This window comes from Rhinatrema bivittatum, chromosome 1 (assembly GCF_901001135.1).
Source record: "Rhinatrema bivittatum chromosome 1, aRhiBiv1.1, whole genome shotgun sequence".
NCBI classification, from domain to species: Eukaryota; Metazoa; Chordata; class Amphibia; order Gymnophiona; family Rhinatrematidae; genus Rhinatrema; species Rhinatrema bivittatum.
In genome coordinates this window covers 520,449,095-520,464,126 of record NC_042615.1, presented here as the reverse complement: position 1 = coordinate 520,464,126, position 15,032 = coordinate 520,449,095, and the positions used below count along the sequence as shown (strand labels likewise).

Genomic DNA, 15,032 nt, shown 5'->3' with positions numbered 1-15,032 from the left:
CTTCCCTGTTTTTTTAGTAGAGTACCTTAGATCCTGCTTTTACAGAAATATCTTTGCTGCATTTCTTGCACTAATGGTTTTGAACTGTTCATCTGCATTGTTAGGGAACCTCAATGGGGTTTTAACCAATCTGATGAAAGCCCCCTTTGATCTCATGGCCTGTTGTGTTGTGGCCTAAAGTATCTATCCTGGAAGGCCAAATTTTTGGTAGCCATTACTTCAGTCCACAGAGTTAGTGAGCTCCAGGCCCTAGTAACAAATCCATCTAATGCTAAATTTCCTCACAACAGGGAAGTGCTATGCACAAGTATCCTAAATTCCTGCCAAAGGTTGTAATGGATTTCCACCCTAATCAGCCAGAAGACCCCCTGCATTTTTCCTAAGGCTACATTCCACTAAAGGTGAACAAACTTTGCATACTTTGGATTCCAAAACAGCCATTGCCTTCTACTTGTAGCAGGCTAAAGACTTTAGAAAGCCCACCCAAATGTTTGCTACTTTTTGCCCCAACAAGTCTGGAATTGCAGTGACAGAGCATTCTAATTGAATAGCATATGATGTATCTTTCACTTATGCCAAAGTCGATCTGACTTTGGATGGTCATTTCAAGGTCCATAATGTCAGGGTTATGGTTTTGTTGGTGAATGATCAAAGATCAACCACTGTAGACAAAACATGCAAGGCTACAATGTGGAGTTCATTCTTTACTCATAACCGCTAATAGAAAATCATAATGTAACAACTGGTTTGGGAGTCTAATCTCTAGGGTCTTTTTGGAGACTAGAACCCAACTTCATTCCACCTAAAGCCCATTTTTATTATTTAGGGTTGTTAAAAAAAAAAAAAAAAAAAAAAAAAAAAAAAGTAGTTTCTTATTTTAAGTTATTGCTCCTCTTTTATTCTGCTGAAGATGACCCTTAGCTAGTGAGTCTCATCTATGTGAGGGGTGATTCACCTTGAGCGAGAAAGTAAAATTGCTTACCTATAGCAGGTATTCTCTGAAGATAAGGGGAATCACCAGTCATACACTCTCCCCCCCCCCCCCCTTCTGAAGTTGAGCAGTCTTGGCTCCGCTAAGACACACTGTTGGGATTCTGGAGCATAGGAAGTACCAAACATGCCCAGAAAGATCTCTAATAATTTTCTGGAAAGCTCTGGAAAAAAGGGCTGAGCAATAATGATGCTAATCTGTCAGTCTGGTGATTTTTCTATCTTCAGAGAACACTTGTTCTCTATGGACAAGCAGGAGACATGATCTGACAGTGCCAAGATGGCTACCTGTCTCAGAGATCAGAGAGACCAACACGGTCTTTCTGAGCATGTGTGGCACTTCCTGCACCACCACCTCTATACAAGTCTTCTCAGTCTATTGTCTTCTGCTAGCACAAAAGGACATGATTTTTGTGCGCTCTCTCAAAATAAAATTGCTTGTTATTTTTCCCTTTAGCATTCTGGGCCAGCTGCGGTGTCTGGAACAGCCAAGTAAGATAGCAAGTCATGGCTGTTCTGGTCAGAAACAAAGGTTTATTTACAAGAAACAAAGGTTTATTTACAAGAAACAAAGGTTTATTTACAAGGTTTATTTACCTGCAGCTTATAGATCACCTTGAAAACCATAACCTTCTATACTCATCTCAATTTGGTTTCCGGAAATTCTTCAATACAGAAACCCTCTTACTATCCCTATCTGATACCCTCCTTAAAGGCCTAGACAAAGGCCAGTCATTTATCCTCGCTATGCTGGACATCTCCTCTGCGTTTGACACTGTCACACAACATCCTAATCGATCGCCTCTCAGACATAGGCATATCAGGAACAGCCCTGAGCTGGTTTACATCCTTCTTACACAATCGCAGTTACAAAGTTAAAATCGGTAACCATGAATCGAACCCCATTAAACTAACACATGGCATTCCACAAGGATCATCCCTCTCCCCTACCCTCTTCAATATTTACCTTTTTGCCCTTATGCCAACTACTTGCAGACCTTGGCCTTATACATTTCATCTATGCTGATGATGAACAGATACTCATCCCTGTTACGGATTCAGTGCCAAACGCCCTCAAAACTTGGAAAAATTGCCTCTCATCAATCAACTCCCTCCTCACCAACCTTAAGCTAGCCTTAAACACATCAAAAACAGAGCTCCTTTTCACCTCACCGGCTCGTCTCAACACCCCACCCACAGTACACCCTTTCTCCCAACATGTTAGAGATTTAGGCGTCATTTTGGATAACCATCTCAGTCTACAAAAACACATAAACAACACAACCAAAGACGGTTTTTACAAACTGCAGGTTCTAAAGAAACTAAGACCATTACTCCATCACAACGATTTCTGGACCATCCTTCAATCCACCCTCTTTACTAAGATCGACTACTGCAACTCCCTTCTCCTAGGCCTTCCAGCAGTGTCCACCAAACCTCTCCAAATGTTGCAAAATGCAGCAGCTAGAATTCTAACAAATTCACGCAGATCAGACCACATCACTCCTATCCTTAAAGCTCTTCATTGACTCCCGATACCATCCAGAATCCTCTACAAGAGCCTTTCAATCATCCATAAATCCCTGCACAACCAAAATATTCACTGGCTTAACGACTCCCTCCAATTTCACAACTCTAACAGACCCACTAGATCTGCTTACAAAGGATCCTTAACTACCGCCGAACACAAACCCTCCCAACTCAGATCCACCAAAGCTCGAACCCTCTCCCTAGCTGGACCAACAATCTGGAACTCAATGCCGATTGAACTTCGCCAGGAACACTGTCTAGCAACCTTAAAAAAAAAAACTAAAAACCTGGCTGTTCAAACAAGCATACCGTGACCTCTAGTCCTCCCCCCTGGCTACATCCCCTTCCCCCCTATTCCCTCTTCCCCCCAAAAAAAACATACAAGCTACTGTATTATAGTTACTCCTTTCTCTCCTTCTTAACATAAACGCTCCTATTTCATCTGACCTTTATTCTTCTTATACTCCCCAGTTATACTATATCCCTTGTTAAATGTAACTGTATTTTTTCTTAACTCTCAGTTTAATGAATTACTTCCCCTGTTAAATGTGAACCGATGTGATATTTTTCATGAATGTCGGTATATAAAAATTCTAAATAAATAAATAAGAGTTCAAAGAAACAGCAAAACAAAACAGTAGGTCACCTAGCTTTAAATTTCAAAGCAGTTATACATATACTATATATACGTACCATGGGCTCAAATCAGCTCTCCAAAACTTTCCTAACCCTTCTGGGTCCCTGATCCTTTATACAGTTGGGAAAGGGTCCCCCCTGGACCCAGAATCCTTTGTGGGTCTGTGCCTTAAGGCGGACCGGGGCAGGTGGCTCTAGCCTATGTTTTAAAGTGGTTTGAAGAAGTCTTTTGTACACTCCCTCACATTCCCTTAAAGGCTTTTTTTCCCCTACTTATTTTATTTTTTGTTCATGATCCTCCTTAAAGAAAAAGCTTATTTTGTTTTTAAAATGAGTTTGATTTAGGATTGGTCTTCTTCAAGATGATGGATAATAAGCTGGGGTTCAGGTGATGTCCCTGTTGCTCTTCTAAAATGATTGTTGCATCAGCATGACCAATGTGTCTAGTATCGTGGATCTTCCCAACTATACAGCCTATGCCACATATCTTCAAGGAACATAATGTCGAGAGGCTTAACTTTGAAGGAATTTATAAGCTCTCAGGCTTTCACCTCAGCAGTTAAGGTGAAGCATTTTTCAGCACAGAGGCTGAATCAAAAAAGGCACAATCCTCATGATTGGTGCCTTTTTTGGTGCAGAAAAGATAATGGTGCAGAAAAGATAATGATGATAAGTCCAGTGCCTTGGCGCAGAAATGTGAATGCTCTTCATTGCATCTTCATTGATGCAAAGATGCTCCCCTTCTGCGCAGTCTCTCTCCAGCACAGAAAAATTATTGGTGCCATCCTCAAGCAAAACATCATGTGCCATGCAGAGAACTTTTTGGCATGGAGACTGTTTTCAGTTTAGAAGAATCAAAACAGAACCAAAGCTTTCCAGTCCTGATTTTGGTTCTTCCATGTCCTTGCAACTGACTGCCATTCTATTGTTGGAAGATGTGTGGATTGAATTTGTAAACTGTTTTACAGATGTGCCATCTTCTCCACCCCGGACCAGCTGTGTCCCATTTTTAGAGTCATTGATGTCCATGATGGAAAGTGAGTCTACTATTCTGCTTTTTCAGGCTAGAGAAATTATATCACAGCCTAAGTATCATGGCTCATCTTCATCTAGGGAGAGGACAATGTCAGAGGAATCTCCTATAGTACTATCTGATTCACAGAATTGGTCTGAATCTTCTGTTTGTCCAGTATTCCATTCCGATGATGAAGATTCTACTGGTCTTCCATCAGATCCCTCTCCACAACCTCCTAGGAATGTGTCTTCCTGAGGATGTGGGTTATCCTAACTTTGTCCAAAAGATGGCCAAGGAGATCCCCCTGTACAAGAGAGAGAACATAGAGTGAGGCATATTTGGTTTATTGAACCTCCAAAACAAGTTGTACCAGTACATAGACCACAACAGAAACTTCAGACAAGGATGTGGCAGATACCTTTATCAATAATAATAGTCTCCAAAAAACCAAGGTTTGATGTATACTGTTTAATTTTGTTCAGGTTGTCAGACTAGCTGCCCTGCAAATCAATGGTGATTAGAATCAGCTTTAAGAACAGCAAAAAGGTCTAAAACTCAATCTGATACTCCTCCAGGCAAAGACTCTGGAAAACCTTTTTTGTGGAGTTATCCAATAAGGCAGTCAGTGAATCAATTATACAGTGGGCCGGATTTTAAGATGTACGCGCGGGCGTACATTTGTGTGCGCAACCCGGCGTGCACAAATGTACGCCCGATTGTATATCATGCACGTACAGCCGCGCGCATATTATAAAATCCGGGGTCGGCGCGCGCAAGGGAGTGCACACTAGTGCACCTTGCGCGCGCCGAGCCCTAGAGGAGCCCTGATGGCTTTCCCCGTTCCCTCCCAGGCTGCTCCGAAATCAGAGCAGCCTCGGAGGGACCTTTCCTTCTGCGCCCCCCCCCCTTGCCCTACCTAAACCCCCCCCATCTAACCTTTATTTTATAAGTTGCACCTGCCGGCCAAGTGCCGGTGCGCGATCCCCAGGTCCAGCGGCCAAAGAGAGGCCTCTGGCCATGTCCCCTGCCTGCCCCGCCCCCGGACCGCCCATTTTTTCAAGCCCTTGGACTTACGCGCGCTGCCTGGCCTTTTGAAAATACCTGGATTTATGCGCATAGGGTTTTAAAATCTGCCCCATAGTGTAATATGTTTCCTTTGCTTCCTGCTGCACCAGTCCAGAATGATTGGATTTAGTCCATCATTCAGTTGGAGGCAGGAGAACAACAGAAGCAGCCAAGGTGAGATCTTGGCTGCTTCTGTCTCAGGAGTTTGAGTCTGGAGGGAATTCCAGAACAGTTATAGAGCCTACTGCACCCTTTTTAACAGATGCAGGCTGTGATTTGGTCCGGACCTCGGCCAGAGGAATGGCTTCGGTGATAGTGGTCAGGCATCAACTCTGGGTGTGAAATCGGTCAGCTGACACAGCTTCCAAAGCCAATCTTACTAAGATGCCCTTTAAAGGCTCACTCTTGTTTGGGAGCGAGTTGGAGAAACTGGCCAGTAAGTGGGGCAAGTCTCCAGTGCCTCGGTTGCGGAAGGATAAGAAACAGTTACAGCACCCCTCTGGTATGAGGAGTTGTTTCCGGGGTTCTAGGCATTTTCATCCCTACAGAGGGGGTGACCTTTTAACGGAATTGGCATTTCGGTATGTCTCAGTCCTTTCGTTACCGGCAGCCCAAGAGGGGAGCGGGCTCGGGTGGTAGACCTTCCCGAGTTTCCCAATGAAGGTTTGCCGACCCACCTTCTGGAACAGGAAATAGGGGGACGTCTCTCTCTCTTTTATCAGAGGTGGGTCGAGATCACATTGGACCAGTGGGTTCTGGAGGTGATACGCGAATGTAACGCACTGGAATTTCACAGTATTTCTCAGGACATGTTTATGGTGTCCCCTGGCCACTCCCTGCAGAAGAAGCAACAGTGGAATTCACGTTTCAAAGGCTCCTCAGACAGAGGGTTGTGGTTCCGGTGCTCATGTCTCAAGAAAGTTTTGAGCGATATTCCATTTATTTTGTTGTGCCCAAAGAGGAGGGCTCCTTTGATCCCATCTTGGCTGTCAAGGAGGGTCAGCCGTCACTTGAAGGTGACTCATTTTTGAATGGAAACCTTATGCTCTTTAATAATGGCGGAGCAGTCAGGGGAATTTCTGACCACCTTGGATCTTTCAGAGGCTTACCTTGATATTCCCATCTGATTGAAACACCAATGCTTTTTACATTTTTCAGTGTTGGGGCATTATCAGTTTCGGGCGCTGCCTTTTGGTCTTGCCACTACTCCCAGAACATTTTCCAAGATTGTGGTGGTGGTGGCAGTGGCCTTGCGAAAAGAAGGAATCCTGGTGCACCCGTATTTGGACGACTGGCTGATTCGAGCCAAGTCTCAGGAAGAGGGCCACCTGATGACACACAAAGTGATTTCCTTATGGCAGGAGCTTGGTTGGCTTGTGAATCTGACCAAGAGCACTCTTCAACTATCTCAAATAACCAAAAGCATGGATTATTTTTCCCTATATGCATCACCTTGCACTTATCCACATTAAATTTCATCTGCCATTTGGATGCCCAATTTTCCAGTCTCACAAGGCTCCTGCAATTTATCACAATCCACTTGTGATTTAACCACTCTGAATAATTTTGTATCATCTGCAGATTTGATTATCTCACTCGTCATATTCCTTTCCAGATCATTTATAAATATATTGAAAAGCACAGGTCCTAGTACAGATCTTTGATGCACTCCACTGTATACCCTTTTCCACTGAGAAAATTGGCCATTTAATCTTACTCTGTTTCCTGTCTTAACCAGTTTGTAATCCGCGAAAGGACATCACCACCTATCCCATGACTTTTTACTTTTCTTAGAAGCCTCTCATGAGGAACTTTGTCAAATTCCTTCTGAAAATTTAAATACACTAAATCTACCGGTTCACCTATATCTACATGTTTATTAACACCTTCAAAAAAGTGAAGCAGATTTGTGAGGCAAGACTTGCCTTGGGTAAAGCCGTGCTGATTTTGTTCCATTAAACCATGTCTTTCTATATGTTCTGTGATTTTGATCTTTAGAACACTTTCTACTATTTTTCCTGGCACTGAAATCAGGCTAATTGGTCTGTAGTTTTCCGGATCACCTCTTGAGCCCTTTTTAAATATTGGGGTTACATTAGCCACCCTCCAGTCTTCAGGTACAATGGATGATTTTAATGATAGGTTACAAATTTTAACTAATAGATCTGAAATTTCATATTTTATAGTTCCTTCAGAACCCTGGGGTGTATACCATCCGTCCAGGTGATTTACTACTCTTCGGTTTGTCAATCAGGCCTACCACATCTTCTAGGTTCACTGTGAGTTGGGTTCAGTTCTCTGGAACTGGTAAACACCGAAGCAAAGAAATCATTTAATCTTTCTGCTATGGCCTTATTTTCTCTAACGGCCCCTTTAACCCCTCGATCATCTAGTGGTCTAACTGACTCCCTCGCAGGTTTTCTGCTTCGGATATATTTAAAAAGGTTTTTACTGTGAGTTTTTGCTTCTACAGCCAACTTCTTTTCAAATTCTCTCTTAGCCTGTCTTATCCATGTCTTAACATTTAACTTGCCAGTGATTATGCTTTATCCATTTTCTTCTGCTGGATCCTTCTTCCAATTTTTGAATGAAGATCTTTTGGCTAAAGTAGCCTCTTTCACCTCACGTTTTAACCAGGCCGGTAATCGTTTTGGCTTCCTTCCTTCTTTCTTAATGTGAGGAATGCATCTGGACTGTGTTTCTAGGATGGTATTTTTTAACAATGTCCACACCTCTTGCACACTATTTACCTTTGTAGCTGCTCCTTTCAGTTTTTTCCTAACTGTTTTTCTCATTTTATCAAAGTTTTCCTTTTAAATGTTTAGCACTAGAGCCGTAGATTTACTTACTGTCCCCCTTCCTGTCATTAATTCAAATTTGATCATATTATGATCACTATTGCCAAGCGGCCCCACCACATTACCTCTCTCACCAAATCCTGTGCTCCACTAAGTATTAGATCTAATATTGCTCCCTCTCTCGTCTGTTCCTGAACCAGTTGCTCCATAAAACTGTCATTTATTCCATCCAGGAACTTTATCTCTCTAGCATGTCCTGATTTTACATTTACCCAGTCAATATTGGGTTAATTGAAATCTCCCATTATCAGTGCACTACCAATTTGGTTAGCTTCCCTAATTTCTCTTAGCATTTCACTGTCTGTCTCACCATCTTGGCCAGGTGGATGGTAGTATACTGCTATCACTATACTTTTCCCAACATGCAAGGGATTTATACCCATAAAGATTGGATTGTGCATTTAGTCTCATGCAGGATCTTTATCCTGTTGCACTGTATGCCATACCTGATACAAAGTGCAACCCCGCCTCCCAGATGCTCCTCTATCATTGCGATATAATTTGTACCTCTGTATAGCACTGTCCCATTGGTTATCCTCCTTCCACCATATCTCTGAGATGCCAATTAAGTCTGTCGTTATTCACTGCTATATGTTCTAATTCTCCTATCTTACTTCTTAGACTTCTGGTATTAGCATTCAAACATTTCAAAGTGTGGTTTTTTTTTTTTTGTGTTATCATTCTGCTTTCTAATTGATAGAGATACATTGGAATTTTTTAGTTCAGGTGAGTTTTTAATTACAGGCACTTGGATTACTTTTCTTATTAATGGAACCTCACTGTTGGGATGCCCTAATTCTAATGTGTCATTAGTATCCTTTAAAGATACCTCCCTCCAAACTATGCGCTGCTGAGCGACTGTCTGCTTTTCCCTTTGTTCTAGTTTTAAAAGGAGATAGATCAGTTTTTATAGGTTACCACCAGCAGCTTGGTTCCATCCTGGTTAAGGTGGAGCCCATGCCTTCGGAAAAGACTCCCTTCTTCCCCAAAAGGTTCCCTAGTTTTTTACAAAACTGAATCCCTCTTCCTTGCACCATTGTCTCATCCACACATTGAGACTCTGGAGCTCTGCCTACCTCAGGGGTCCAACGCATGGAACAGGGAGCATTTCAGAGAATGCTACCCTGGAGGTTCTGGTTTTCAGCTTTCTACCTAAGAGCTTAAATTTGGCTTCCAGAACCTCTCTCCCACATTTTCCTCTTAATTTGCATTATTTTCTGAGTGAGTTCAACAATTAATTTATTCTGTTTATTAGTTTTGCTTATTTGTTACGATATTATGGGACCTCTAAGAACTGTTTTAGATGCATTCCAGTACGTCATAGCATCAGTATCGGGGTGTTATTTTCTTGCTGATACGCTTGCCATTTTTCTCTCCAACTTAAGATTTACCATGGTACAATATGGATGACGTTCTCCACTCTGGTTTCCTGCCTCCCTGATCAACCAGCTTTACTTGTACTATTATAACCGAGTGATCTGAATAGGGCACATCAACTATATCACTGGTTACAGTCCTATCAAACCAAACATTTGAGATTAGAATGGGATCTATTCTAGAATACAGATGACAAAAATGCGAATAGAATGAAAATTCTTTATTTTCCACATGCAAATACCTCCACAAATCAAGGAGATGCAGCTCCTGTGACAAAAATCCCTCTCCAGAATGCTTTTCCTTTTTCTTGGGGGTCTTTGCAGGGTTCAATATATTATCGGATTATCTGTGATATTAAACCCCCCCCCCCCCCAGATGATATAATTAATCCAAGGAGAGATTTTATGGACTAAAAAGAAAAAAAGCTGTGAGAATATTTATTTGGTGCATATAAATTTGCTAATAGAATTTTGGAACCATATAATATTCCCATGACTATGATGTACCTCCAATTAATGTCTACAATTTGCCGCTCCAATTGAAATGGTAACGCTTTATGAATTTAAATTGCTATTCCCCTCTGCCTAGCAGAAAAGGAGGAAAAAACATTTACCATCCCACTTCCTTCTTAACTTACTATGTTCCTTGTCATCCAGATATGTCTCCGGGAGGAACACAATGCTAATTCGCATCTTCTATAGCCCTGCCAAAACCTTCTTTCTTTTAATGGGGGAATGGAGACCATCAACATTAAGGGGTAATTTTCAAATGGAATTACGTGCGTAACTGTAACTATTATTGTAGCAGTTTTCAAAAGCCCATTTACTTGAGCCAAGTGCATTCACTCAAATAAAACCCAGTTTTACTTGAGAAAATGCTTTTTAAAATCAGGACCTATGTGAACATATCTGAGCTGTCATGAGAAAAAATACAATATATAATAAAACTGCAGCTTTACATTTCTGATGCTCGATGGGAAGGCCACCCAGCCTAAGTTCCCCATCTTTTCTATCGAGGATCATTGCTGTGTCATATACTTCACTTTTCTAATCTGCACTCTGTAGACCACACTATCCATTGAGTGATCAATCCACCATCCGAACCTAACCACCACCATGCACACACACACTCCATCTCTCTTCTACAAATTTCCTCCATTGTAATTGTGTGACCAATTCACCCCCATACTCAACCATGGCCCACCATAATTGTCACTCATGCAAAAACACTCGTACTCATCGATAGCCCAACCAACTTCTGGACCCATTACCAAAAACTCCCACAGTCCCACCTATTCCGCCCCCAAGCCCCTCCTCACCCATGCAATAAACCAGTACCAGCCCCATATCCGTAGGAGCAGCAAGGAAGCCTTCTTCCCGAACGATAAAGTGGTTTCTTTACTCTTTATCGGCGAGTTGGCCTCTTCTATGCCAGGATCTCCCGGATTCATCGGCATTGATCATCTTGCATTATACTCAAATAGCTATGTTTACTAGCTATATCATTACAGTGTCACCTTGCCAGTAACAGAGAGATAAAGAGAGAAGAAAAAGGGGGAGGGGTGAATATTCATTCCTGTGCAATTTCCTTATCACTTCAGTTTCTAACATAGTTTCAATGATTTCATAGTTACCATTAAACCTGGAACCTTCAACACCCCTCCATTTCTTAAACATATTGAGGGATCTCATTTCTGTTTCTTGCACTTCAACTCCTGATTCAGCTTTATAGCCAAAAATAAATGGAACTGAGAAGGCTCAAAAATGCCACCATGTCTTTAATTAGTTAGAACCCACTTCAGGCATATCTTTGATTTGAATTTCACCTCAGATCGAAAACACAGTCTACCAACCATTATACTTTTGATATACTACTCAAGATATACAATTCCAGCCCTGGAACTGATACTCAACACAGTCACATAAAAAAAAAAAAAGCAGTTAATGGCCAAAACCCGGGTCTTTTACAATCAGCATAATACATGATGGTCACATGGCTTTCCAACTACAAAACTTTAAGCTTTCAAACAGAAGGCCTCTGCACCTTCTTATATTTATATGCCAGAAAACAACCACACATGCTCTGCACCAACTTATATGCCAGAAAACAACCAAACATTCTGGGAATAAGGCAAAACCTTTTATAAATGTTCCACAAAATCTTTGACATCCCAACTGCTAAGGAAGACTTTGGTTTCTCCCTGATGAAAGACTTTTATGTCAGGCTGGAAACTGGAGCATGGCCTTGATGGATGAAACAAAAGAAATATAAGTGGAAAACGATGGCGGTGTTAACAACCCAGCTGTCGGTTACCGGTACAGCATAGGTGCCTGGTGGTGCACCGAGGCCTCCCTCTACGATACGGTGGTCATCGCCGGTTCGTCAGAGGAGGAAGCTCCACCAGGGCTGGTGGAGATCTTGAGGCCTGCCACCCTCAATCCAGTTTACTAGTGTCTGAACGTTTGGATATATGCTGAGCACCTAGGGTCCCATCTCCTGTCGCCTACAGTGAGGATGGGGAACTCTATGACCCCTGGGGGGATGATGCTTCGGAGTCCTCTGAAGAAGGCTCTGAGGATCTCCCCCAGAGGAGCAAAGGAAGTCTCTTCCTGAGGACTTAACCTTTGCAGGTTTTGTGAGGGTGATGGCGGAAGCCATCCCGTTTTAGTTATTGACAGAGGAGGATGCCAGGCACAAAATGCTTGAGATCCTCGAGCTCGTGGCGAACCTGGTACACGAGATCCATAGGAGTTGCTGCTGAGGATATGAGAACACCCCCTCACAGTGCCTCCCATCATTAAGAAGGCAGATGGGGGGTTTACCTCGTTCAGAAGGCTGCCGGATTGATAAGGGTGAGCTGCCTCACCAGTCGGTGGTGATCGAATCTGCCCCCAAGAGGGCCAAGCGCTCTCAGACACTCTCCTTGGTGGCTCTGGGTTAGGACTATTGAGCGATGGACACACTTAGGAGGAAGGTATTTCAAGGAGCCATGCTTATTTCTCGCAATGCCGCCTACCAACTCTAGATGAGCCAGTGCTCATGGGACATCTAGATGCAGATGCAGGAGGTGGCTGAGCAGCTGCCTCAACAGCAGCAGGATACCCTCATGTCACTGGTGCGTAAGGGCCTGGAGTGCGAAAACATGAGATCGTATGACCTATAACGTTTTCGAGAAGGCATCAAGAGTCTCTGCAGCGGGAATCGGCGCTTACAAAATGGCATGGCTGTGGACCTCTGATCTCTGACCAGAGGTAGAGGAGCAACTTGCTGATGTGCTGTGTACTGGAGAGAATCTCTTTGGAGATAGTGTGAAGGATGCTGTTGCCCAATGTTGGGACCACAATAAAACACTTCAGCAACTCTCCAGTACTCTGGACCGTCGTCCTCATCCAGGAGGCCGGCGAGACTGGGGCCAAGGAAGTCTTCTTTTTGCCAAAGGAGGTACTATACTCTGCATCAGTGCTCCTGCAGCCAACCCAGGCAGCAGAGAGCCCCCAAGCCCCAGCTGGCTCCTCAGTCAACATTGGGGATGGGGTTTTGTCTGGGCTGTAGGGAGCATAAACCAGTTGCCTGTTTCTGGGACAATGTATCCTCCAGTCGGGGGAAGGCTGCGGATCTTTGCGAACTGGTGGTCCAGTATAACCTCAGACAAGTGAGTTTTGTCCATCGTCCCACAGGGGTACCAATTGAATTTATTGGGGGTCCCATCAAATTGCCCTCCGTGCCCATTTTGGGGGCCGGTAGTGCATCAGAAGGTACTAATAGTAGAGCTTTTCTCCTTCTTAATGGCCAGATTGGTCGAGCCCATACCACCAGGGCAAAGAGGGCAGGGATTCTACTCCAGGTACTTCCTGATTCCAAAGAGAACAGGAGGACTCTGTCCCATCCTTATCCTAAGGACCTTGAAAAACTTTCTAAAAAAAAAAAAGAAAAGTTCACCTTAATTTCCCTCTTGCAAGAAAGGGGACTGGCTATGCTGCCTCAACTTAAAGGATGCATAGCCCATATCGTGATCTTGCCTGCTCACAGGAAGTATTTCCAATTTGCAGTGGGAAAACAGCACTTCCAGTTCCGGGTGTTGCCATTCAGGCTCGCATCAGCTCCTTGGGTCTTCAGAAAATACCTAACTGTAGTGGCGGTGCATGTTTTCCCATATCTGTACAATTGGCTGGTCAAGAGACCATCTCAGGCAGGGGCCACCAGGTCCCTGCACTTGACCATCCAGGTTTTGGAGTACCTAGGGTTCATTCTCAACTAACCAAAGTCCCATCTCAGTCCATCACTTCAATTGGACTTCTAGGAGCTCTGCTAGACATGGATCAGGCCAAGGCCTTCCTGCCTTGCCAGAAGGCCATCGCCTTCATGACCATTGTGGCAGAGATCCAACAGAGCCAGCAGGTTTAAGCCGGGCACATGTTGAAGTTGGGCCATATGTCTGCAACCGTCTGTCACTCATATGGCACGTTTACACATGCGCAGATCCCAATGGACTCTGAGGTCGCAGTGGTAGCAGGCCATTTAGAGCCTCTAGGATTGCATCAGTCACCTCATCTCTCCGGGACTCGTCCTGGTGGCGGGTTTTTTCAAATCTGGAACAGGGGATCTCGTTTTGAAGTCCCCTCCTACCCAAATTGTCCTAACCATGGTTGCATCTTCCCTGGGGTGGGGAGCTCATGTAGATGGGCTCAACCCCCAGGGTCTCTGGTCTGCCCAGGAATGCTCTTGTCAAATCAACTTCCTGGAACTTCTGGCAATCAAGTACATGCTATGAGCTTTCAGAGATTGGCTGTCCAACAAAGTTGTCCCGATCCATACTGACAACCAAGTAGCCATGTGCTTTGTCAACAAGTAGGGAGGCATGGGATTGTACCTATGGTGTCAGGAAGCTGTCCAGATGTCATCGTGGGCCCTGTCTCATGGGATGGTATTCAGGGCCATGTACCTGGCCAGGATGGTGAACGTGGTTGGGTTGAGCCCTCAGACCCCACGAGTGGTCCCCTGGACCAGAGGGTAGTGAATCGGATATTCCGCTTCTGGGGGGAACCTGGATGTGGTTCCCCCAGAGGTGGAATTGCACTGAGATGAGCTCTTAACAGAGGTGGTATTTAAACTAGTTTCCGATAGGTATAAAAGGTAATCAAGTAACTTTTGTGTGGGGCAGGAGAATGGATATAGGGCCCTTCTGCTCACACCACACGGAAAACCTCCTCCACTTCAGTCCATAGGACCCTCTATTAGAAAGGGAGCCAACAGGACCCGAGACACAGCCTCTGAAAGATCAAGTGGCTGCAGGATTAACTCTCAACATCCAAGATGTGAGTGACAGCCTGGAGGTTGGGATGCCGCAGCCTGCTTTGGTCTTGCTTGATGAGACCTGGGGAAGTCTGCAGACTGGTCTCTGGATGGATAACTCCCGCAGGAGCGGAAATCAAACCTGACTTGGCCAATGAGGGGCTATGAGAATCAGTCTCTCTGTTCTTGCGAAGCTTCAAGAGAGTCTTCGCCACTAAGGGAATCGGAGGATACGCATACAGAAGTCCCTTACCCTAGTGACAAGCAAG

General features: G+C 44.0%; 1 protein-coding gene across 1 annotated transcript in view; it reads left to right on the top strand.

The window, feature by feature from the left end:
- The window catches only part of SMC5 (structural maintenance of chromosomes 5), a 281,089-nt gene that overhangs the window by 120,397 nt on the left and 145,660 nt on the right, over positions 1-15,032 (top strand). The gene's annotated exons all lie outside the window — the stretch shown is intronic.